This window comes from Pan paniscus, chromosome 14 (genome assembly GCF_029289425.2).
Source record: "Pan paniscus chromosome 14, NHGRI_mPanPan1-v2.0_pri, whole genome shotgun sequence".
In the NCBI taxonomy this organism is placed as follows: domain Eukaryota; kingdom Metazoa; phylum Chordata; class Mammalia; order Primates; family Hominidae; genus Pan; species Pan paniscus.
The window spans coordinates 246,431-272,053 of record NC_073263.2 but is presented as its reverse complement, the minus strand read 5'-3'; the positions used below and the strand labels follow the sequence as shown (position 1 = coordinate 272,053).

General features: G+C 35.5%; 1 pseudogene; it reads right to left on the bottom strand.

Moving 5' to 3' along the window:
- Positions 1 to 1,546: 1,546 nt before the first annotated feature.
- LOC134728854 (putative ankyrin repeat domain-containing protein 20A2) lies at positions 1,547 to 25,104 on the bottom strand (annotated as a pseudogene).
- Positions 25,105 to 25,623: the final 519 nt, after the last annotated feature.

The window sequence follows — 25,623 nt, the reverse complement described above, 5'->3', positions numbered from 1 at the left end:
TTTTAGTCTGTCAGCCGCTTCTTGTTGAAGTTGTCTCACAACCTCCTGAGAAAATATTTTTGTTACTGATTTTATAAATTGTCTTATTATTAAATTATGTTAATAATATTTAACTCTAACATACTTACTTTGAAAATTATCACCACACATATCAATTCACCTTCTTTTAATCACATGTACACATTTGTATTTATTACTGAATTCAGTGAGGGATGCACAATATGTTCTCTTCCTGCCAAGTTGGTATTCTCTTACTTACATAACAGATTCATCCCACCATTCAATCACCTTAGAAGCTCAACTCAACCTCAAAGTTCCTGACATATTCAATCACCTGTTCAAATCCTTCCAACAGATTCCTATCTCAGAATAAAAGTAAAATTCCAATGGCCTTTGAGGTCCTAGGTAAACAGGTCTCTACCTCCCTCTCTGACTTCAAAGCTCCCACAACTCCCTCCTGTAATTACTCCATTCCCACTGTACGTGAAGCCTGCCACCCCTCAGTCTGAAAATAGGGATCTAATGCCTTACTCATAAATCACAGGCAGCTAAAAGTATCTTTGTACTGAACAAAATTATATTCCAATGATAGTCATTGAGCCTTGAAATAAAAATTAGGAGCTAATTATTAATATAAATATTCAAAGTAAACTATAAATACCAGTGGGAAGACTAAACCAAATATAGTTTTGCTAAATATTACCACATGTATCCTAAATTATGATTTTATAACAAGTAGGTGCCTTTAAAACATTACATAGTCATAAAAATATGTAATTTGACATATTTTCAGATCTGTTAAATTAATATGATTAATAACAAAGATATACCAACTAAAATACATAAAAAGCTACTTAAAGCAAGGTATTACAAGACACAGCAATACACTTCAGTTCATCTGGGAAATCTAGAATTAAGTGTCAAAGAAAATCAATTAAATTTTAATTTGAAAATACTCATTTCAGGTGTAAACATTTCCATTTATACTTACATTATGGTCTTAACATGTGGCAACATAAAGTCATTAAAATTATTATTTCAGCAGTACAGAACTATCTACCTTAAAATATGACTCTGTGCCTAATAAAATTTCATAGGTGACACAATGTCTTTTCTCAAAGTAAATCATCTCTCACCTCTACCTTTTATTTCCTAGAAATGAGGCACGTTTCTAAGCTGGTATAGTAAACACGGTTTTCCCTTTTTTTATTAAAATAGCTTTGTTGAAATATAATTTACATACTATAGAATGTATCTGTTTTAACTTAAAGTTAAAAGATTTTTTAGTCCATTTACTGAGTTGTGCAGCCATCTCTACAATCCAAATTTACAGCATTTCCATCACTGCAAGATCCCTCAGGCCCATTAGCAGTCACTACCAGCTTTCAGCCCCAGCCCTTTGCAAACATTAGTCTACTTTTTGTCCCTATACGTTTATCTTTTCTGGATGCTTCATGTAAATGGAATTATACAGTATGGTAAACACACTTTTTATCCATTGATTTTTATATTCAACTAAGTTCAACACGTATCCAGAGCCAGATGTTTAAATATTCTTTCTAAAAGTTTGAAAATATTTATCTTCCTTGATACTTACTACTCTTTCTGCTTTCTCTCATATTGAAAGAGACTTTCTTTTAAATGATCACATTCATTCATTAGCTTCTTATTTTTCTCTTCTAGCATGAGGTCTTTCTTTCCACTCTCAATAAAGCCTCTTTGGATATTAGTTACTATCTCTTTATGATCCTCTTTCTGATGAACATCATCTAGTTGCTGTTCAATGCACGGATTTTCATGTTGGAGTTGACATATCCTCTCTTCTACACAGCTCCACTTTCCAGTGGAATTATTCACTTTAGCTTCTGCATTTTCATACATCTCTTTCATTTCCTTTATTTGCTGCTGTGTTTGGCTTAGGTCGTTTGGAGAGTTTCTAAAGCCAATGACTTTTTTCTGAGAGTATCTCTTTTCTTACGGAACTTATCTTTTAAGGTATTGAATTTAATTTGCATCTTAGAAAGTTGTTCAGTAAGAAACTCATTCTTATCTTCTACTTCGGAAATATCAGAACTCATTTTTACTTGTATGGAAACATTTTGTGTTCACTCTAATGCAAGTTTTAGGTTTCTTTCTGTTTTCACACTTTCACTGTGTTTACTTATAGCAGCAGTCAGTCTAGACTGATGATTCAATTTCAGCTTCCAGTCTTTTGTTGCTTTCTTCTTCCTTCAACAGTTCGGAATTGAGCCTTGTATTCTCAGCTTTGAGATCATTAAGCTCTTGTTGATACCGGAATGCTGTTTTTGTTGTCAATTCCTCATTGAGTTTTATATAATTTTCAAGGGCAGCATTTGTTTTTTTCACAATTTTAACGTCCTTAAGATATTTATTGTCTTTTTCCAGGTTGTCATTTTTCATTGTGCATATTTCCTGTCTGAGTATAGCAATATCTGTCTTCAAAATGCAATTTTCATCCATCAGATCTTTCATTTCTTCGTGAGTATGAAAATCCTAAATAAAACAAAAGAAAGTTTTAGCTAGTACTCAATAAAATAACATATCATGATTACCTCTGAAGTTAAAGAATAACCTGCACATCCATATACTAAAAAGGTTACTGTAAGTGGATATCCAACTGGAGAAAATGTTGAAACAAGACTTTGAACCTTATAGAACATAAGTTCCAAAAAGTTCAGAAATTTATTTAAAGTCAATGAATTTATAAAAGTAAACACACACACACACACACACGCACACCAGAGAATTTTTAAGAATTTCAAAATTGGAAAAGCCTTTCCCTGAATTACAACAAACTCAAAAGCATAAATTAAAGCATTAACAAATTTGACTAAATTAAAATATATCAAAAAATTGCATTTACACTTTGATATCTAACCCATACACCACCCTGTAGTAAGAACCTTACTTCACACGTATTTGGACAGATAAAATTTCCCAGAGTTACTACAGTTCTGTTTCGCTGATAACATTCTATTTCAATTTGACTCTTTTAACACTTTTATAGTCAGTTGTAAGAATTACATTTACTAAATCATAAATCTAGACATTATACTAGTCACTCCTATATACATTCATTGATGAACTCATCAAGTTACCACAATTTTGAAAAAGAAATGTTAAAAATATAAGCAAGCTACAGGATTTTCCCCAGGACTTCTGACTCTACTTCTAGTTCTCTGACAGATCACAGTTACTTCTGTGGTGTAAATGTATCAATAAGAAAGAAAACTTTTATTTCAAAACACCAATGGTAAATAAGATAAAATTTATAGAACTCTTCTTAGAATATCATGAGATTATTTGTGATTGCAATAATTTGTTTCCTCTTTATAGTATTAGGTACAGTAATCAATATGAAATAGCGGGAAGTACAAGGAACAATTTTTCTGGGAAAAAATCTTTATCAATAGGTTATCACTAAGTATATATTATGGCATATTATTGTTTTCAAAAGCTCTTTGTAATAAAATAATATCCTATGTGGATGCCAAGATTTATAATAAATATCAATAATTGTACCTGTAAGTGTCATCATTCATTTTTTGAAAATGAGATAACATTTCTGGTTTGTTTTAGACCAAAATATTATATATTAAATCAAGAGGATATTATAAGTAACATTGATAAAATAAAGTTTAAAATATAGAATTTTTACCAAAGATTGATTTATCTGATTTGGAGTATTTCTTGTAGTCTTCAGTTTCATCTCTAGTGATTGAACAGTTGGTTCAAGTTGTTTTGCTTCAACTACTTTCTTATATTGTTTCTCTTTCCTTTCTTATTCTTCTCTATTTTTTTGTACAGCATATTAACATTTGTTTTTTCTTCACTTCCTTGTCTTAAGATGCATCTGCAGATAAAGACATTTATCTTAAAATTCATTTTGTTAAAAAACAAAGAGATCATCCTGTGATCTACCTCTGCAGATGCTCTTTATCATCCTAATAAAATTTCTATGTTCTGGATTATTTTTCCTTTGTAGTTCTCAGATATTTAATTTCTCACTTCAACATCTTCAAACGAATGTATATACTTGAAAAGTAGTAAGGAAAGAATATTCTGCTAAAGTTTTTGTTACTAGTCACTCTAGTATGTATTATAAAGAAGGATACTGGAAATAATTCAGTATAGTTAGAAGTTCAAAATTACCTTTTCAAATCACACAGTCATAATTACTCCCCGATTAGAAAAGATCATTTACAATCAACTAAATTTTTAAAGTTACTATTTATTGACAAGCGTATAAGTTCACTAGAAATAAAGTTTCATCTCTATGAAATATTGTAGGTGTCTCTCCAAATGATTTACAAAGTAAGATGTCTCTCACACAAACTATATCTGCAGATGATTGTCATCTTAAACTAGGCTAAAGAGTCTAACATCTGTCACCCCACACTTTTTATAATTCTTAATACTTCCAATTCACCTTCTTATTTCATATATTTTATATATTTATTAAGCTATTGTTCATTATGCGTAATATATAATTAATGCCCTTAATAAGTGTGTGTATGTTTACACAAGTTATGTTTTCCTGTGAAATCTAGTCCCAGAAGTGGAGTTGTTGAGTTAAAGGGATGTCAGGTTATTTGAAATTTTGATACACAGCACTAAGTTACCCTTCAGAAATAATTTACCAATTTCATATACCAACAGTGTATGAGAATGCCTTTTTCCTCACATTTTCAATGGTAGTAATTACTTTTTCAATATCATCATGACTTTACAAAATATATCTTATTTTATGTTAATTTGCATTTTTCTGATTACCAGGCAGGGCTAAATATCCCTGGTAAAACTATAAAACTTGTTAATCATAAGGAACATTTGTCAAATTTTGAATTAGTTTATAGCACAATGACAATTATCTGCTGAGAAATACTGCTATAGGTGGCCAGGCACGGTGGCTCACTCCTGTAAACCCAGCACTTTGGGAGGCCGAGGCGGGCAGAACACCTGAGGTCAGGAGTTCGAGACAAGCCTGGATAACATGGTGAAACCTCATTTCTACTAAAAATACAAAAAATTAGCTGGGCATGGTGGCACATGTCTGTAATCTCAGCTACTAGGGAGGCTGAGTCAGGAGAATCACTTGAACCCGTATGCATAGGTTGCAGTGAGGTGAGAACACACCGTTGCACTCCAGCTTGGGCAACAAGAGAGAAACTCCATCTCAGAAAAAAACAAACAAACAAAAAACAAACAAAAACACACTGCTGTAGGCTTACTTACCTATCATGCTCTTCCTTCAGTTTCTTGGGAAATTGCTGAGGATACGTTTTCCCAACCTTTCTTTGTTTGGTTAATCTGTCAGCAGCAGAAGATGTACTATGACATACATTTTCTGATAGTTATATTTTTTCACTTTTGTTTGTATTATTTCCTTCTTTGACCTTTAATAAAAGTAATATGAATAATAATTATTATTTTATTCAATAAAAAAACGTTTTCCCTGATTTTTTCACTTGATTCAAGTTAACTATCACCATTTTAATAATAAAAGTATTTTGTGCTTACTTTAATTTTATCATTATACATAATAATTATAAGATACTTATCATTTTATCATTGAAATTTTTGTCAAGTCTGCTCATTTCTGTTTGAGTGAATGGAATAATTTTCCAAAATTTCAAAAAGGACTCTTCTCCATTTTGTGCTTTTATTCGCATCCACTCTTTGCTATCTGATATAAATGTTTATGCTATCTGACTGGCAGAAACAGAGAAATAAAAAGACACAGCCATAATATATATCTTCTGTCATTGCCACCTGGATTTTACATGAAATAGCCAGATTAAGAGGATGTGACCTTGTAGGCCTTCAGGAAGAGTAAAGAAGTTTTCCCTTTTCTGCACTGAGCTATTCTTTTCCCCACTGCCTTTTATCTCTTTTTTTTTTTTTTGGATCCTGGGATATCAAAAAAGTGAAAGTTCTCCCTGAACTATGGGAACCAATGTTTGCCACAACACAAGAAGCAGAGTGAAACTGCTGAGTTTCTAGTGCAGAATTCTGGAAAATGAGATGCTTCCCAGATTTCACATTCAATTACTACAAACATTTATAGGTGGAAAACATACAGTACAGTTATCTACTTTAGCCCCATTATCTACTGAAAATGGGAGTCAAACCAACCAAGACATGTGAAATGTTTCATCCAGAGCTCTTGAGGTGGCATTCCCTAGCATTTCACGGCACCAAATAACATGATACAATTCCATATTGCTGAATGACATAAATTACCAGATAAATTTATCAAATTAGTCAGATATATTAAAAGTCTAACTTGAGCAAAGCAATTTAACACCTCAGAGGGTGGAAAAAGGCCTCATCTGCTTTTACTTTGAAAGAAGAAAATCTCTAGATTTTTGTCTATCTTTAGAGCACAATGTACAGAATTCAACTTTCTACTAAAGAGTCAAAGGCTAAATTTTTAGCTAAGAAATTATGCTTCTTTCTTATATGATAAAAATCATACATGCCAAAACTTACCATACTTTATTAAACAACATAATGTAAGGTCTGATTCAACAGAAATATTGGAGTGGTGATTTTTTAAAATATGTGGAAGTATATATTTGTTTTCAAAATATTGGAAATAACCATGATGGAACTATAAATTCAAACAGTTTGAGCTAAGCAGATAAACTGGCGTGCATGAAAACACATTAAACAGACTCATTTGGCTGGGAATATTCATTGCAACTCTCAAGGCTTGATGTGTTTTTGTGGCTCATCTCAGTCATTGCTTCCCTCCCATTGTATTCCCATTCTATCATTAAATAAATGTAATTTATCTCTAAATGAATACAGAAAAAAGAATCTAGAATCTAAAGCTTATTTCTTTAGCAATTTCTTTATGTTGATCTGGTTCAGAAGGTCACATGGTATATGGCTGAATTAGTTTCCCAGCTCATAGGCCACTTGGAAGACTGAGAGTGAGACTTAGGTTGATTAATGAAGAAACATTATGAGAACATTCTCCAGAACCGTTGTTTAGATAGCAGGACTAATCTACTTTGACACATAATTACACATTTAGAAAACCCCGCTGTAACTGTACACATGAGATTTTCTTGAATAGAAAATTTGCCTAAATCAAATAATTGATAAAGAGAAAAAAGAAGCAGCAAGTGAACCTCTGTCTTTTTGAAGTTGGACTTTCTCTTTCTCCAAAGCCAGGAACTCTACTTGTAACATGCCTACCTCATTCTTTTTACTATTATTATACTTTAAGTTCTGGTACATGTGCACAATGTGCAGGTTTGTTACATATGTATACATGTGCTATGTTAGTGACCTTGGAATATCTTGCTGTAAGTCTTCTAGCTATATTTTTGATGTTCTCTCACTATGTGGCAAAGAATAACCCGCATTTTATAATTCAACATTCATGCTTTTGTAGTTATTAACACTGGGATTGTCATACAGCGGCTTCTGGAATAAGCACTGTGTTGGTTTTCTGTTTTTATAAGTATCTGTAGCAGCAGAAATACTGTGACTTTCTATCTGAATCATATGCTTCATTTCTTTGGAGTGGGTAAACCACAAATCAAAGAGACTTTCTGGATCTCTAGACTGAGACCAATGCCTAATGTCTAATTTCCAATTAGTGGTATTTGGGTTTATATATTTTTCCATTTGCATGTCAAACTCTTAATCATTTTTCATTTCAATCATAATTACTGGGTTCCTTACTTTTTCAGTTTCTATATCATAACAAAAATTTCCATCATCTGTGTTAGAAACAAGCTGTGTGTCTGGTTTGTTATCATTTTTATAGTCTGATTTATTTTATTTTAAATGAAGCTTAGAAGATGACTGGTAAGTGTATTTCAGGGACCTGGAGTGTGAATGGAATAAAAAGACATTTGACATGGGCTTCCTCTGTTCAGGCGCTGCCTGGACTGCCACAGAGCTAGACCCTCCAGATACATTTTTCTCCTCACAATCAGGGACACGATTCATCAGACTAGAGGGCACTCCTTTTTTGTTCATCCCTCTTTAGAGTTACCATGTAGGAGCTCTTCCTCAGGGCAAGCAGTAATTTTGGGGTTTTCAGCAATTTTACCAATATTCAGCTTGAACTTGTTTGTAATGAATTTTAAAGAAAGTCATGAATATATAGATTGATTCCCTTTATCACTGTTCTTACCCAGTTCTGGTTCTTGAGACTTTTTTTGGGGGGGGGCAGGTGCAAAATGGAAAACAAATTTGCTTGTTTTGTTTCTCAGATGTCTTTTCTGTCAGAGTGCATGTTTTAAAATTAGCCTTAATCAAGTATAAACAAAGAAATATTAGAAAATATTTAAAATTTAACTGTGAAACTTAATCTATGTGTTGCTACTCTTAAATTATGGGATTGTAACTAAAAAGTGAAAAATAATTTGCCTTGGCTTAACATAGGAGAGAAACATGAACCAGCAAGCTGAACTCTCAGTGTCTGTTTGGACTAAACTTAATGCATTTGTGTAAAATCTACCAGAAATGAATTCAAAGATGATAGGTAGTATTATAAAAGCTTCCTCTCTTACGAAGACTTTACCTCAGCATACCAGAAAGAGTGAGCCCCTACAGTGCATGTTTATTTCTGAAGATTAACTAGAGCACTAGGCAAACACTAAATTATTAAGAGCTAAACTGAACACCAATAAGAAAGAGAAGCAAAATTTTAAATTCTAATTCAAATGATATACTATGATAGTGTTATGTATCTAGATAGAATTTCTGCTTATATCCACTTCTAATATATTTTAAGTTCCGGTAGTGATAGGGTTTGGATTTTTTAAATTTTAGTAATGTTTAGTATGTATTTATGTTGAAATAAAGTTATTGTTCACACCCTGACACCAAAGGTCCCATTCTGCAAGGTAGGATTCTCTTAATAGGCAACTGCATTGACTTTTATGACCCCATTCACTCCCTGAACACAGACACAGAAGTCAACCGGTGACCACAAAACAGAATAAATCTTTAACCTCGGCACTGGTGACCAGCAATATAAAACTGCAACATTTGAAGCACTGGCAATGATGACTCCTTTAACACTAGTTTAACTCAGTGGCCATTGGTGTTAAACTGTTCATAATTTCTATTCCTCAGTAATATGACCCAATACTTCATGTTACCTTGTGTATTATGAGTAAGGTTATATAAATAAAACAGCAAGATAATTCTGAAAATTTCTTGCCTCAGTTCCAAGGGTAAAGACAGCTATGAGTTAATAGAGATACTAAGAATTACAAAAATAACTAATAGTTACTAGAGATAGTAAGAATATCTTAAGTTTCATAACTGGTTAAGATGTTTTAAAAATTAAATATAAAATTATGATCTATTGGATTCTAAAGGTATAGTCTGAAAGGTCATGTCATTTGGACTATGCTTTGTTAGTAAAACAAAAAAAAAAACCTAATATTAAACAAGAACTTAAATTTTCATATACCTGTGATTGCTTCTTTTCACTTCTTTCACACCTTTCTTGCTCTTCCTCTAAAGCCACTGATAAGGTTTGTTCTGTAGACAAATTCATTGATTTAGTTCAAATGAACTAAGAAGAGTTAGATAAAGACTATAATCTTTATAAAAATAAATAGAGAATAACATTTCTTTGTATTTTATATTTTGAGAGTTTGAATGAAACAATGTTTACTGAAATATTTACTTCTGTAAGAAATACTTCTAATTATCCAAAACTTCAACAAACCACTTGGGGAGACACCAGATATCACCAGATTCAAGCCATGCAAAATCTCAGGGTCACTCACAAATTGTTCCACCCAACATAAGTCAACAAAACTGTTGGAAACAAAACAGATATTTGAAATACAGTCAAAATATACAATGTAATGCTTTACTATACTTCATAACAGTATCTTTTTAACAAGACATTAATTGAGTTGGCAGTTACTAATAATTTGCAAAATTATTGTTCTTTATACCTCAATTAGTGTGCACCCCATTTTTTACATCACAAATGTTTTCCCCTGCTATTCTGAAAAATTTATTTTCTTATTTTAAGACTCAGAAAGTAGGCTGGGCATAATAGCTCACATCTGTAATCCCAGCACTTTGGAAGGCCAAAATGGGAGAATTGCTCAAGGCCAAGAGTTTAAGACCAGCCTAGGAACCATAGGTAACCTTGACTCTACAAAAAATTAGACAGGTATGGTGGTATGTTCCTGTTGTCCCCTCTACTCAAGAAGCTTAGATGAGAAGATCCCTCGAGCCCAGGAGTCTGAGGTTTCAGTGAGTCTCAATCATGCCATTGCACTCCAATCCTGGGTGATAGAGTAAGAACTTGTCTCCAAAAAGAGGGAAAAAAAAGGCTCAGAATGCTATGTGAAATCTTCCTTGATTCTAGCTATCTTTCTCCACACACACAGGTGTCTGCTTCGTTGGGGTCCCTTAGTACCTTGTCAATTTTTCTAGTGTCACTTTACCACCTGACCTGCACATCATGTCTTTACATGTTGACCCCCTTTGCTGCTAGACTGTAGAGGACAATCTTTTGAATCATCTTTGTATAAACAGTCTTAATTTTGCTAAATAATTACTTAGTGAGTTACTGCTAAGTGTTAGGCACTGGGGAATAAGGAAGGAAAATAGAAGCTGTCAGGGATGGCTTTCCTAAAGATCATCCATGAGCTGAGACTTAGAGAGTGAGGTTAGCCAGATTAAGCGTGGCAGAGGGCAGGAAAGGGTGAGCACATGCCAGGCAGCAACAAGAGAGGAAGAGAAGCCTCCAAGAGAGTATGTATTTCTCTGCAGAAGAGGAATGGTGAGGGGGCCATTACCAGCAGCTCAGTAATTCCAGAGAAAAAGGCAGATGGGGAAAGGGATACAGATGGAGATTTGGGCAGAAATCAGTTTCCTTTTCTTTTCTTTTTTGGGACAAGGTTATACTCTGTCTCCCAGACTGGAGGGCAGTGGCATGATCTCAGCTCACTGCAACCCAGCCTCCCAGGTTCAAGTGATTCTCCTGCCTCAGCCTCCTGAGTAGCTGAGATTACAGGAGCGTGCCACTACCACCTTGCTAATTTTTGTATTTTATTAGAGATGGGGTTTCACCTTGTTGGCCAGGCTGGTCTTGAACTCCTGACCTCAAATGATCCACTTGCCTCAGCCTCCCAAAGTGCTGGGATCACAGACATGAGCCACCATGCCCAACCCAGAAGTCAGTTTCTGAAATCCTTATATAAACCTTTAAGATGCTTGGACATTAGGTATTCAGGAGTGGTTCACGGATCTATTTGCATTAGGGATAATTCACTCTAAATACTGTGAGGAGCATAAAATTCTGAGGCATATAAATCAATGAACAAAGATAAAATGTAAGGCAATGTTGCAAAGATGATGCAGGCCTGAGGAGATGTTTTCAGAAATATTTAGGATATAGGTATCAGTGGCCATTATAAGAATGAATTTCTATTGAATAAATAAATGTATATATCTGGGTCCCTGGAGAAATACACTCTGCTCATTACTTTACAAATTTTATCAAATGAGAAGTAAAATAATATACATAAACTCTTTCAGTTACTTGTATTTACTTTACCCTTTTTCTGTTTCAGTTTTACTGTGCCAAGGAAATGCATTTGGGTTTTGTGGTGGTTGTTGTGGTTGTGGTTGTTTTTGTTTTTTGAGATGGAATTTCACTCTTCCTGCCCAGTCTGAAGTGCAGTGGTGTGATCTCAGCTCATGGCAACCTCTGCCTCCTGGGTTCAAGCAATTCTCCTGCCTCAGCCTCCCAAGTAGCTGGAATTACAGGCATGTGCCACCATGAACAGCTAATTTTGTGTTTTTAGTAGAGATGGGTTTCTCCATGTTGGTCAGGCTGGTCTCAAACTCCCAACCTCAGGTTATCTGCCCGCCTCAGCCTCCCAAAGTGCTGGGATTAGAGGCACTAGCCACCACACCCAGCAACATATAGGGATTTTGTTTTAAAAGTTCTGTTTCCTGGATCTACCAAGCTCATGAGAAAATAGAGCAAACAAGTCATTTGCATAGGTAAGAAACTTTGGATTTATAGCTTGTCCTCACTACTCTAGAAGATTATCATCATGTTTTGCAAAGCAAAATGTTAAACACAGACATAAGGGGAAAAAGAAATTAAAACTGTAGGGGTGGCTGAAAAAATATTGCATAATTTATTACTGTTGACCTCATCATATGACTGATTAAGGGCACTGAATTTAACTTGGATGTGAAGTAGACCTCATATTAGCTGCAGTTAATCAGTAGACCAGGCGTCCTAGCAGAATTAAATTTGATGCTCCTGTGTTATCTTTAAATGACACAGCTTTTCTGAAAACCCTTACTCATAGTGCGTGATTATCCATTAAGAAAAGGTGATGGAATATGTGAATATAGCTGAGGAGACACCACAAGGCAAATGCTCAGTGGTTCCCATTAATATTGGGAAAATCAACACTATAAAACAATAATACAAATTGTAATAAGGTGTAAAAGTTCTTTCTTCACTGAAGCAGTACCATGTTGTCCTCTACCCCACAAATGCACTACTCCCCCGTGTTCTAATGTATTTTAAAAGTCCTGTAATTGCTATTAACTCAGACAAGTTTACTTAACTTGTTCTAAGCTTCTGGTATTTACTACAGTTTACTTTCAATCACTCAACCATCTCTGTTATATATGTTGTTTTCCATGAGAAATTTGTTTATTAGTAATTAAGATTCTTCAGGGATAAGAAAATATTTGAATAACTAAGTTTGTGCATAAACACATTAAGGTCAAATACCCATGACATTATTGTGTGTTTCTGTGTACTAGAGACAAAAACTTCACAAAAATTTTTAATGAATATACGTTAAATTAAAAACTGCTTTCATTAAACTGAGATAATCTTCCCTCAATGCATGAATACCTTCAGAATTCACATAGACCAAAGAAATGTATAAAATATAATAGCCTTAAAAATCTTATTTGTAGCTGGCACAGTGGCTCCCACCTGTAATCCCAGCACATTGGCAAGCCGAGGTGGGCAGATCACCTGAGGTCAGGAGTTCAAGAGCAGCCTGGCCAACCTGGTGAAACCTCATCTCTACTAAAAATAGAAAAATTAGCAGGGTATGGTAGCATGTGCATGTAGTATCAGCTACTCAAGGGGCTGAGGCAGGAGAATTGCTTGAACCCGAAAGGCAGAGGTGGTAATGAGCCAAGACTGAGCCACTGCACTCCAGCCTTGGTGACAGAGCAAGACTCTGTCTCAAAAACACAAACAAACAAAAAACCTAATTGTTCCCATATAAGTCTATGTTCATACAAGATCTCAAGAGTACACAACACCGTGAGACAGGACAGACATATATTTTAAAAGTTATATTCCTGGTTTCTGTAAAAATAAAATAGTTGAATTTAAGCTTTCAAGACAAGTCAACGAAAAGAGCAAAAAATGCAAAAGTGAAACTCGAAAGGTCATTTTCCCATCAAGGGCTCATGATCACTGGACATTCACAAACTATACTGTTCAAAACATTAGATCTGAATTTTGATCCGAGTATCCCTTTAGTAGCAGTTTCATTCAAGGATGTCCAAGAGGTAAAATAAGACAATATCATTTGCTATTTTCAGTTTTCTTTTCTGAGAACAGCCCAGCATTCTTCTTCAGAGAAATGAATTGTCCTAACTTCATAGGCTAAAGTCTCATGAGTCATAGTTCTAAGGGCATTAATAAAATATGGTGGTGCATGCTTGTATTCTGAACTTTTCAGGTTTAAACTCTCATATAGTAAATGCTAATAGGTACAAACCAATTGAAGAAAAGCCTTCTTAATCTGACATTATTTTTCTTTTTATTTCTTCATTTATCAGCAACAGGAGAGTCTAACTAAATGTGGTAAAGTGGTATGAGGGAATACAATGAACAGTGTAAAATGAATTAAACCAGAGATAATCACACCAATGTGGGTACGAGTGGAAAATATAATACAAAACACACCAAAGAAAGTGGCAGAAAGGTATATAAAGTGTATAACCACTCACATACCATTTTAGGACACAAAAAATTCTGCATATTATTTCTGAGCATCACAATGTAGTTAAAGATTTCAAAAGGGCATTGAAATGAAAAACAACCAACTTATGATGTTGGTAGCCTCTATGCAATCATGTTTTGAAAACTTTAACACCAAAAAGGCTCAAAATCACCATTTTAAAAGACTGTGTCTACCAGTCATAAATGAATCATTACTTTCGTCATTTGTAATAGTCAAAGATGCCACAAGTGCACGCATACACACGTCTATATATACACCTACACACACAGTCTTGCTCATTAGAACATCTGATAGGCTTCAGATCATCAGTGTAATAACACTAGCAGCAAGCCTCTGAAGTTAAAACAGAAACTGACACTTTAATAAGTAAAGCTTTCCTCTAGGTAAAGATCGGAACTCCAACTAGCACTTAACTCACTGGAAATATCTTAAGAGTCTCAAAATTCACTGCTTTGAATCCCTGACAAGTATAAAAATTTTATACTGTAAACTTCATGCTATTCAAAACATTAAAACAGAAACATCTGACTTAAAGCTTACATTTTTAAAATCTTTTTTATGCTTCTAAATTTGTTTTTATTCAAATATGGATACCAACAATAACATTTATGTCAATGCCTTCTATTCAATATTGAACAAATAGAATTAGGAATAAGAATAATATGAGTACATCCAATCATTGAATGTACTTTATTTCCAGTATTCCATTAAATGTACCTGCTCTCAATGTCTGTACATTCTTTCTTTGTACTGCTCCTTTCACAGCAGGATCTTCCACTTCAGTGCTAGGCTGGATGGGTTTTAAAAGAAAACGATTCATAAATCATATATATTTTATACAACATGGAGTTTGTGATTCAAAAATATACATAATTAATTACCTTCAAGGAAGGATGTTTTGCAGGAGGCCCTACAGAGCAAAGGGGATATGTCATCAATTATATGTAAGTATGACAGGGCCAACCAAACATTCATGCAGTGTTACTGTCGAGCTGAATTCTCAGGCCTGGCTATAAAATAATTACTTAAGGTTTTGAGGGTTCTTCTTGGCTTCTACTTTTCATTGCCTAGGACAGCAACATGACAGAAACACAATGAGGAAAATAGGAATATAGGATTCCCAAAATGCACAGTTTACATTTCAGTAGTGAGATTATGTTTCAAATGCCTATACTTAAAATAGAAAAGCATTGATATAACCGTGAACACGTGGACTGATGAGGAGAAAAGGGACCATTAAACAGAGGGGTAAATCAAACCTGAGAGAATCAATGTCAAAGCTGATGGTGAATGTACAGAGAATTTTAACTCCACACACCAGAGGCATTGCTGCCAGCACAGCACAAATAAATTCCCCTTGTCTTGTCACTGAGGAAATACGCAGTTGGGATGACAGTTCAGGTGAATGTGTGATTCACCTCTCATCAAAGAAAGGGTTCTACATTGATCAGCTAGGATACACACTTATGAAATAACAGCTAATCAAACTACTCATTTTTCCCATGATCACATGGGCTACTGCAGCACCTACATTTCTCCTATCCCCTCATTTGGCCTTGAATTAGAGCTCCTTGATCCACGCATGCAAGGTGGTCCATAAAACACATCAAATAAACCATGTCAAATAAGCTTCTGATATCAAAATATTTATCAAAAAAGAAAACATTGAATGACCACAGACTTGCTGGATATTAATACATATTTATATTTCAAAATCAGTGCAGTATTTATTGAAAATGATAATTTTGGTTTTCATGGAATGAATTTTATGATTACTTCTAAAATTAACTAAGTTTGGTATATTATCTTACACTGTAAAGGACTTTTATAAAACAGCTATCATATCAAAGAACTGGCTGTCTCAAAAAAATTTCGCCAAAGCATCTATATGCAACTTAATCATATCTTATTCACTCATGTCAGTGAAACTTCTCTCCCTGAGGCCTGACAGTTATCAAGTGAAATGAGCTGCTGTGGTTTACCCCAACTCTAGCACTCCCTCCTGTCTCCAGTATTCTCCACAGCAATAACCTCTTTTGTGAGACTGGGCATATGCTGAAGAAACTGGAAGTGAGTTGTCTCAAGTTTACTTGGCTTTAACTCCCAAGACCCCAGCAAATGTCTTTCTTTCCTCCTTTTGTGTCCTTTCGCCATCCCTCTTCCTTTGAAAAAATGATTATCAGACTGTCATCCTGATGCTTCCCTTCCTAACTGCTTTTTATGGATGATTGTGACCACTTTTTTCATCTGTATTCAGCAGTAGTATACACCTGTAATCTCTCTTTTTTCATCTCATTTTCCTTCCCCTGTGGCTAGAATCATGCTCAGAAATAAAAGGAAATTAAAGCTTTCCCTGGATTCTGTTATTTTTTAAATTGCTCTCCAGTGGTTCTTTTTCCAGATTTCTCTAAAGGAAGGCTATTCCCTTGCTATTCAGAGCTGTGTCCAAGGACCAGCACAAACATCACCTGAGTGCTCATGAGAAATGCAGACTCCAATACCTGCTGAGTCAGCATGTGCACTTTCCAGAAGCTCCTCAACGAATTCATGACAATTTGAATGCCCTGTTCTACACTGGTGTGCTTCCATATTGGTTTACCCTAATTGGCCTTTTTGGCCTAGCCTCAACTTCTTTCCTATTATGTCCCTGAATTTAATAGTACGTTATAAGCCATAATGTTTCTAATGAACTTTTAATCAGGCAAAGTTTCTCTAATTAATTTCTTCCCAATAAATCACCCAACACTATTCTTTTCAATTATGTTAATATGATACTATCCTATGAAGTTACAACATTTTCTATAAAAACAAATTATAGCCATACATGGCTGACCATTTACGGTGATGTTCATCTATGGTAGATAAAATACAGGTCTGCATGGTAAAGTACCTCAATCCTTAATGCCTCCCCAGTAGCGAGAATGACAGCAAGAGAAGGAAAATGTTACTGTAATTATATGACACATTTTGGTACTGGAAGCTCACTTTATCTTCCTTCCTATTTCTAACACCCTGTTCTTCCTTCTTCTACAGATCAATTTGACTTTACGACCCTCCATTACATACATCCACTTTTTTTTTATTTATTCCATGTACACTCTGCCCTCCTCATTCTTTCTTTCTCTTTTATTCATTTCCTCTTCCCTCTCTCCTGACTTGCCTCAGGTCTTAGGGTATGTTAAAATGGAACTCATAACTCAGCTCCTTTAGTGGTACTTCCAATAGAATCAACTGCTGACCCTTGGTTAGAGACACCACTTATCACCATTTCATTTCTCTTTTACTTATGATACAGTTAATAGGACAATTTCTTTAGCTATTAAACTCTATTAGTGCTCATATTTTAAAAGAAACATTCCATCAATGCCTTTTTTTTTTTTTGAGATGGAGTCTCACTCTGTCACCCAGGCTGGAGTGCAGTGGCACGATCTCCGCTCACTGCAAGCTCCACCTCCCAGGTTCACACCATCCTCCTGCCTCAGCCTCCCGAGTTACTGGGACTACAGGCACCCGCCACCATGCCCGGCTAATTTTTCGTGTTTTTAGTAGAGATGGGGTTTCACCATGTTAGCCAGGATGGTCTTGATCTCCTGACCTCATTACCCGCCCACCTCGAGCTCCCAAAGTGCTGGAATTACAGGCGTGAGCCACCGCGCCTGGTCTCCATCAAATGACTTTTTAAATAAAATACGGTTCTCACCTTTTCCTTTTCCATTGACTATTCTGTTTCCTTTTTCATGAGAAGGTCCACGTAAAAGCTCTGACACTTTCTCGGGGACACACAGCTAAGGTAATATCAAGAATTAGTTTCCATCTAAAATTATAATGAGTTGCATCAAGAGTTTCTTATCAATCCCTTTTTATGAAACTGGGTCTCACTCTGTCAACCCAGGGCTAGAATGCAGGGGCCTGATTATGGCTCACTGTGGTCTCAAACTCCTGACCTCAAGCAATCTTCCCACCTCAACTTCCTGAATAGCTGGAACTACAGGTGCATACCATCATGTCATGCTAATGTTTTTATTGTTATCTTTGTAGAGACAAGGCCTCATTATACCTCCCAGGCTGGTCTCAAGCTCCTGGGCTCAAGCAAATCTTCCACTTCTGCCTCCCAAAATGTTGAGATAAGCAGTGTGCACCACCACACCCAGCCCTAATCAATTTCTTTAAATCAATCTCAATGTTGCCCAGGCATGGTGGCTCACACCTGTAATCTCAGCACTTTGCAAGGCCAAGGTGGGTGGATTGCTTGAGTTCAGGAGTTGGAGACCAGCCTGGGCAACGTAATGAGAACACATCTCTACACAAAAAATACCAAAAGGAGTCAGGCATGATGGTGTGTGCCTGTAGTCCCAGCTGCTTGGGAAGCTGATGTGGGAGAATCACTTGAGCCTGAGAGGTGGATACAGCAGTGAGCCAAGATCATGCCACTACACTGCAGCATGGACAACAGAGCAAGACCCTGCCTCCCCAAAAATTTCAATTTAACATGTGAGAACAAAGAGAGATACAAACAAAAAACAAGCCTAATTTGTCAATGAAGTATGAGCTTAAGCCAAGAAAGAAAACGAAAACCATGAAGTACAATAAAGTACATGGGGAAATAGATCTATAACAGAGCCTTCAGTCTTTCATAACTCTGATAATACTAATTAATATTTATGCTGCAATTAGTTTTTTGTAAGTACTTCTGTGATAGTGTTTCTTACTATAAGACATTCAATTAGCTAAATATGGTCATCTACCATTACCTGAAAGAACATTATTATAACAGAGAGAGAAAACTGGAACTTTCCATCAACTTTCCACCCAGAAAAAGAATTGGTCACCAGAATTCTAAAGAGTAATGTATGGCAGACACATGAAAAAATGCTCATCATCACTGGCCATCAGAGAAATGCAAATCGAAACCACTATGAGATATCATTTCACACCAGTTAGAATGGCAATCATTAAAAAGTCAGGAAACAACAGGTGCTGGAGAGGATGTGGAGAAATAGGAACACTTTTACACTGTTGGTGGGACTGTAAACTAGTTCAACCGTTGTGGAAGACAGTGTGGAGATTCCTCAAGGATCAAGAATTAGAAATACCATTTGATCCAGCCATCCCATTACTGGATATATATATGCAAAGGATTATAAATCATGCTGCTATAAAGACACATGCACATGTATGTTTATTGTGGCACTATTCACAATAGCAAAGACTTGGAACCAACCCATATGCCCATCAATGATAGACTGGATTAAGAAAATGTGGCACTTACACACCACGGAATACTATGCAGCATAAAAAATGATGAGTTCATGTCCTTTGTAGGGACATGGATGAAGCTGGAAACCATCATTCTGAGCAAACTGTTGCAAGGACAGAAAACCAAACACCACATGTTCTCACTCATAGGTGGGAACTGAACAATGAGAACACTTGGACACAGGATGGGGAACATCACACACCAGGGCCTGTCATGGGGTGGGGGGAGAGGGGAGGAATAGCACTAGGAGATATACCTAATATAAATGATGAGTTAATGGGTGCAGCACACCAACATGGCACATGTATACATATTTAACAAACCTGCACGTTGTGCACATGTACCCTAGAACTTAAAGTATAATAATAATAATAAAGAGTAATGTATGGCTTGAAATGGTATATTTAATGGAAAATGAGTTGGTTCTAATAAAAAGCTTAAGAAATGTTAATCTAAAATCTCAATGTTAAGATTCCAGTTGAATGATACTAGAAAATATATTGTAACCCTCTTTGCTACCGATGACCTATTTCTATTTTATTTCCTTTTTAATTATGGCATAATTTCTCAACATAACATGTCAAAACTTATACACCCTTAAATATTAAAAAATAATACAATGTAAGCAATATTTTAAATACAATATTTAATGATTAGATACATTAGGTTTATTATATTACTTATAACATTCCATTACATAAAAATTCATTTGTTTATTTATTCAGATTAAACAACTATTAAGGCTGAATATCTCATGTCTGTAACCCCAGCACTTTGAGAGGCTGAGGCGAGCAGAACACTTGAGCCCAACAGTTAAAGAAGAGCCTGGACAACAAGGCAAAACCCTATCTCTACAAAACTCAGCCCAGCATGGTGACACAGCTCTATGGTGACATAGCTCTATTGTTTCAACTACTTGGATGGCTCAGGTGTGAGGATCACCTGAGCCTAGGAAATGGAGATCGGAGTGAGCCAAGATCTCACCAGTGCCCTCCAGCCTGGGTGACAAAGTGAAACCCCATCTCAAAAAACAACAAGTAAAATGCTTCTTACATGTAAGACTGTATTCTAGGTACTCCAGGATACACACAAATATGTTTACTGACCTCCAGTAGCTTATGGTATGCAGGAGCTTCCAATGATTATTTAAAAAACTAAATAGAAAACCTTCTGACATTCAAACTTTCAGAATATGATATAAGGACTTTGAGTGGTTATTTTATTTTATTTTATTTTTTAAGATGTAGTCTTGCTCTGTCACCCAGCCTACAGTGCAATGGTGCGATCTTGGCTCACTGCAATCTTTGCCTCCTGGGTTCAAGCGATTCTTCTGCCTTGGCCTCCTGAGCAACTGGGATTACAGGCATGCACTATCATGCCTGGATAATTTTTGTGCTTTTTTTTTTTTTTAGAGACAGGTTTTCACCATGTTGGCCAGGCTGATCTTGAACTCCTGACCTCAGGTGATCTACCCACCTCGGCCTCCAAAAGTGCTGGGATTACAGGTGTGAGCCACCACGCCTGGCCAAGTAAATATTTTAAATATACTACAATGACAAAATTATGATGATAAAGACTTACCATATTGGTATTAAGAGTCTCTGCTTCTAGAACTGGTTATTTGCAGGAAAATACATGTTATTCAATTAGATGAAGTGTTTTATATAAACTCTTCATGGACAACTCATAAATCACATAAAAATCCCTTTGCAATACAAATCTTGAGAACATAAATTTAAATTTCTACATTTCCACAACTTATATTTTTAAATCAGATACAATGTTGCCCAGGCTGTTCTCAAACTCCTGTGTTCAAGCAATCTTACTGTCTCAAACTCCCAAGTAGTGGGTACTACAGATGTACACCACCAAACTCAGCTATTTTTCTACAATTTTTAATACTTTTTAAGTCTCACTACAGAACCAATAATATAAGTAGAGAAACAATCTCTCCTAAAAACTATATGACACCAAAATGATAAGTTTCCAAGAACAAAAGCTATATGCTATGTGCTGAATATTTCTGCCACTAAAAATTACCAGGAGGATTCCATGATTACTGCAAACAATTTGATCCACTGAAGATTTATACAGGAATAAATATTAAGAAAGTCACACTCATATGATTTAAAAGTCAAAGTATTAGTATTTATCCAAATAAACTTTAACCAAATTTCATATTTCCTCTATTGGAGAAAGCATTTCCTAATGTGATTTTCCTGTGACTACTTATTTTCCAGTTCATTTATTTTTCAGCTCCCACCTTGTCACAGTACTTACCAATCTTTATTAGTTACCAAAGTTAAACACATTTTTTGAATCAACTAGCCATGTGTACGTTTTTCTCTGACCAGCTTTCCATTACCACCATAAAACAATGATAGGTAAACCACTGCTAAATTTGAAAAGTAAATACTATGCAAAACTACACTCAGAGTGAGAAGATTAATTTTACAAGAGACCACTTTACCTTAGTAGCAACACTCAAGTCTTCATCATCCAACGTAGGCAATGAATCCACACACAGTTCATGGAAAATGCTTGAGAGCAAAAATACACAATGAAAATGAGAATGTTGATTTCTTTACAATTTTTTTAACTGCCAGTTTATATCCAGCTTCCCCCTCAAATAAAGGAAAACATAATCTGGGAAAGGTCAGTGATCTATATATTAAATTATGATTCTTGATATAATTAAAATATGTCCTCTGTTCTAAAAATAGATTTTAGTTACCTATTTCTACCTCTACCTGTCTAAATCTATCAAATATTCAATGAAAACTAACCTTGAGGTTTATAACAAATAGTGACAGTCAATATATTGGCAGAGCCTGACAATAATGTGCCCTCAAAAATTATCTGTCCTGAAGCTGAACTTAAAATTCGATTCATGGATGACATAAATTTTGTTCCCTAAACTGGAATAAAACTGATGACCTAAAACAAGGTAGAAAGATCCACTGTCTCTTTTCCGTGATCTGTCTCTGGATAAAAGACTAATCTACATCACTTCAAAATGGTAGTCTTGATTCCTCAGCATGGATCCAACTTAGGAAGGTCCTATTGCTTTCCTTTACCCTAAATTGGTACAGGAAAGCCCCCACAATATTTGAAATGTATGAAAGCTAAATGTACAGAAGTCAAATAGCAAAGGTGTATGTTCTTATTGAGAATACTTTTCCCAGAAAGATTAAAATATTAACAATTATAAAATCGCATTATTTTCACTCTATAGGTCCTACCTTATTCAGGTCTACATGAACTAGCAAGCCCTTAAAAATTTTCATAGGCACTCAGACACCCAAGGAGAGAGACTGCCAGAAAAGAAACAGAGTCATGATAGTTGTACCTCTATTTCCCTAGGTACTATCTAAGTATATTTCTTCCTATGGACACCCACTTCCAGATTCTACTTCTGCAGGGTTCCACAGAAGTCTCCAATCTTCAAATCTTCAGTGTATGAAAGCACAGATTCCTGAAAGAATGGCCTCAAATGACCAGGAGTAGGAGCTCTCTATATCCCTGCTCCTGAAAAACAAGCTAACTGGAGTCTCCATCACCTGCCACCAGCTATACACACTACCAACTACCCAACTGAACTCCATGACTGATTTGCCAGCTAATCATGCCCCTGACCCAGCCCACATGGACATGGGAAGGACATCAGTGAACTGTGAAAAGAGGCAGAGGTGAGGAGACACCTGCCCTGTGCCACACATCTATGTAATTCCGCAATTTCCAGCCCCTTAGTACTCCAGGGGCTCTAAGCCACTCCTTTGTAAGTCAGGATGGAAGTAGATGACACCACATTTCTATCTGCTCTGGACATTCTTCCCAGTGTCTCAAAATGTTTTGGCATCTTTCAGTAAAAATCTTCAAGTTTGTCAGTCCTTGATTAAAAAAAAAAGCAGCAAAATTTTTAGAGCTCCCTTGAACCTTCTATTTTAATGTGCCTTTGTAGATAATTCCCAACATCTTGTGTCCTTCATTTTTATAATTTATCTTTATCAAACTTGTCATAAACCCCAATACTTTGATCTCTTGTAGAAGAGTCCGTACTCCTATCCAATCCAGTGTTGTTTATCTTCAAACTTGGACTTCCCCTGCTCATTCCATTCTTATCTACTTCCATTGGGTTCACCAGCTAATTCCATTCTCATTCTATCCACAGACTCACTCCCGTTTGTATTATTAAAACACACGCCAATAGGACATAAAAAGAAGCAAGAGTACTGGGCTTTACTATGAGTTCAAATCTCATTTCTGCCAATTCCTATGTCTAAAAAAAAAAGCTTCCTAATCTCTTTGAGCCTCACATTCTCTATCTAGAGAATCACTTGACCAGAATGTTCAACGCAGATAAAAATACTAGAAGGTATTTTAATTCATTCCAAGATTCCTTAAAATTCTGTAATTCTATGTCTTCTTGATTCTGTCTATAGAAAAACTTGGAATACATAGGCAGCAGAGTTTGAAAAAATAATAGAACAAAAGAAACACCAAGAAAAACAGAGAAGAAAGTTTTAAAAAATGAAGACAAGATTATATAAAAGTCATGGAAAAAGCAACAAGACTAAACAATGTATTATGGAAGTAAGCAGAAATACTTGCCTAAATGGAAAACCAAACTGGGAAGTCAAATAATTTGTCTCTAAGACTTGCCTAAACTTGCTTTGGTAAAACTTACAGTCCTATGGCCCAAGCTAAGTCAGATCTGCCCTAGAGCCTTTGAAGGTAAAAATAAGATACTGGTTACCACTGAAATCGTCAAATTTATTAGGACTAACCACATTCTAACAATAAACTTAAATGAGAGTTCAAGGTATTTAAACTCTCATTAATTTAGAAGTTAATCAAATTAATGAATCCGATTGATCTGATTGAGACCTATACTTTGATCCAAGGGCTGCACAGATATCTATCAATCTATGCTGAGGAGCAAGAGAAAGGACTTGGAAGGCAGGCAGGCTGATGGTCAAACTGTAGGCCAGCTACTTTGTTAACTATGGGATCATGAGGCAATTAATCAGCTCTAATTCATAGTTGTTTATTTAAGAGTAGGTTATAGGAACACAGATGTTATGATGGCTTTATGAGATGATAAATGCATAGAATATATTAGCATGTCTAGCCCAGAATACAACACTCAACAGATATTAGTTTCTTCCGTCTGTATTTTCTTAGTTAACATAATTTTTTAAATCTATGAAATCTTACCTGAGTGCAGATTCATCAGAAATTCCAACATCTATTAAAGAAAAAGGTAAAATGCATTTTAAATCAATAATAAATGTACAGAATATTAAAATCATAAGAATGCACAGTGATGCATGCCTCTAATCCAAACTACTTGGGAGGATGAGGCAGGAGGATCACTTGAGGAGCCCAGAAGTTTGAGACCAGCTTGGGAAACATAGTAAGACTCTACCTTCATAAAAAAAATTGTGCACACTTGTGTGTATGCTTTAGATCCTGTTTTTTTTTTTTTTTTGTTGCTGTTGTTGTTGTTTTGGTTTGGTTTGTTTTTTAAAGCATAAGACTGACGCTTTGTTACAAAGCATTCCTTTGGGAGCATGCCTGGGACCTTATTAGAATTAACATTCATTATATGTATTGGTAGGTAATTAATGCAGTAAGAACTCTTCCCTCTGTATTTATTAGATGCAAAGAAGAATAAATTTATTAAAATTTGGTATCTACAAGTGAACTGCAGTATACAAGTCATCCTAGCCAAAGCCTATGAGATTGAGTAAAAATGGTATTGTTAGCAGAACAGGTGTGATGAGCCAACAGTGTCAAAGAGCATGATTTCTGGACCAAAATATGAGGGGCCATTACAACAGAGTATACACTAGTACCCCTTATCCACTATATGCGCAGAAAGACATACTTGACACGTTTTTCTCTGCTGTCACACCACAGCAACAATCATCAAAAAAGAAGGCTTCTGTGACCAAATGTGTGGAGAGTTTTTCCCCACCAACAAACAAGCAATCATTCCTGCTGATGACACAATTCAATTCTCACACCCTATCTACAGATAACATCAGATTTAATTTAATTTATAAATTAAACTTTGTCATAGATATGTATGTATAGGGAAAAACAGCTTGTGATTCAGTACTATTCATGGTTTCATGCATGCACTGGGGGTCTTGGAATGTATCTCCCACAGTTAAGGTGTAGTTACTGCACTTATTTTGTTATAACACAACACAGCCTCTCTAGCTCTTCAGTTCAAACTGTTTAGTTTAGAATAAAACATGCTATCACCAGAAACCAACAAAACATAGGAATCAGACCAGAAACAGGAATCCTTGCAAAGAC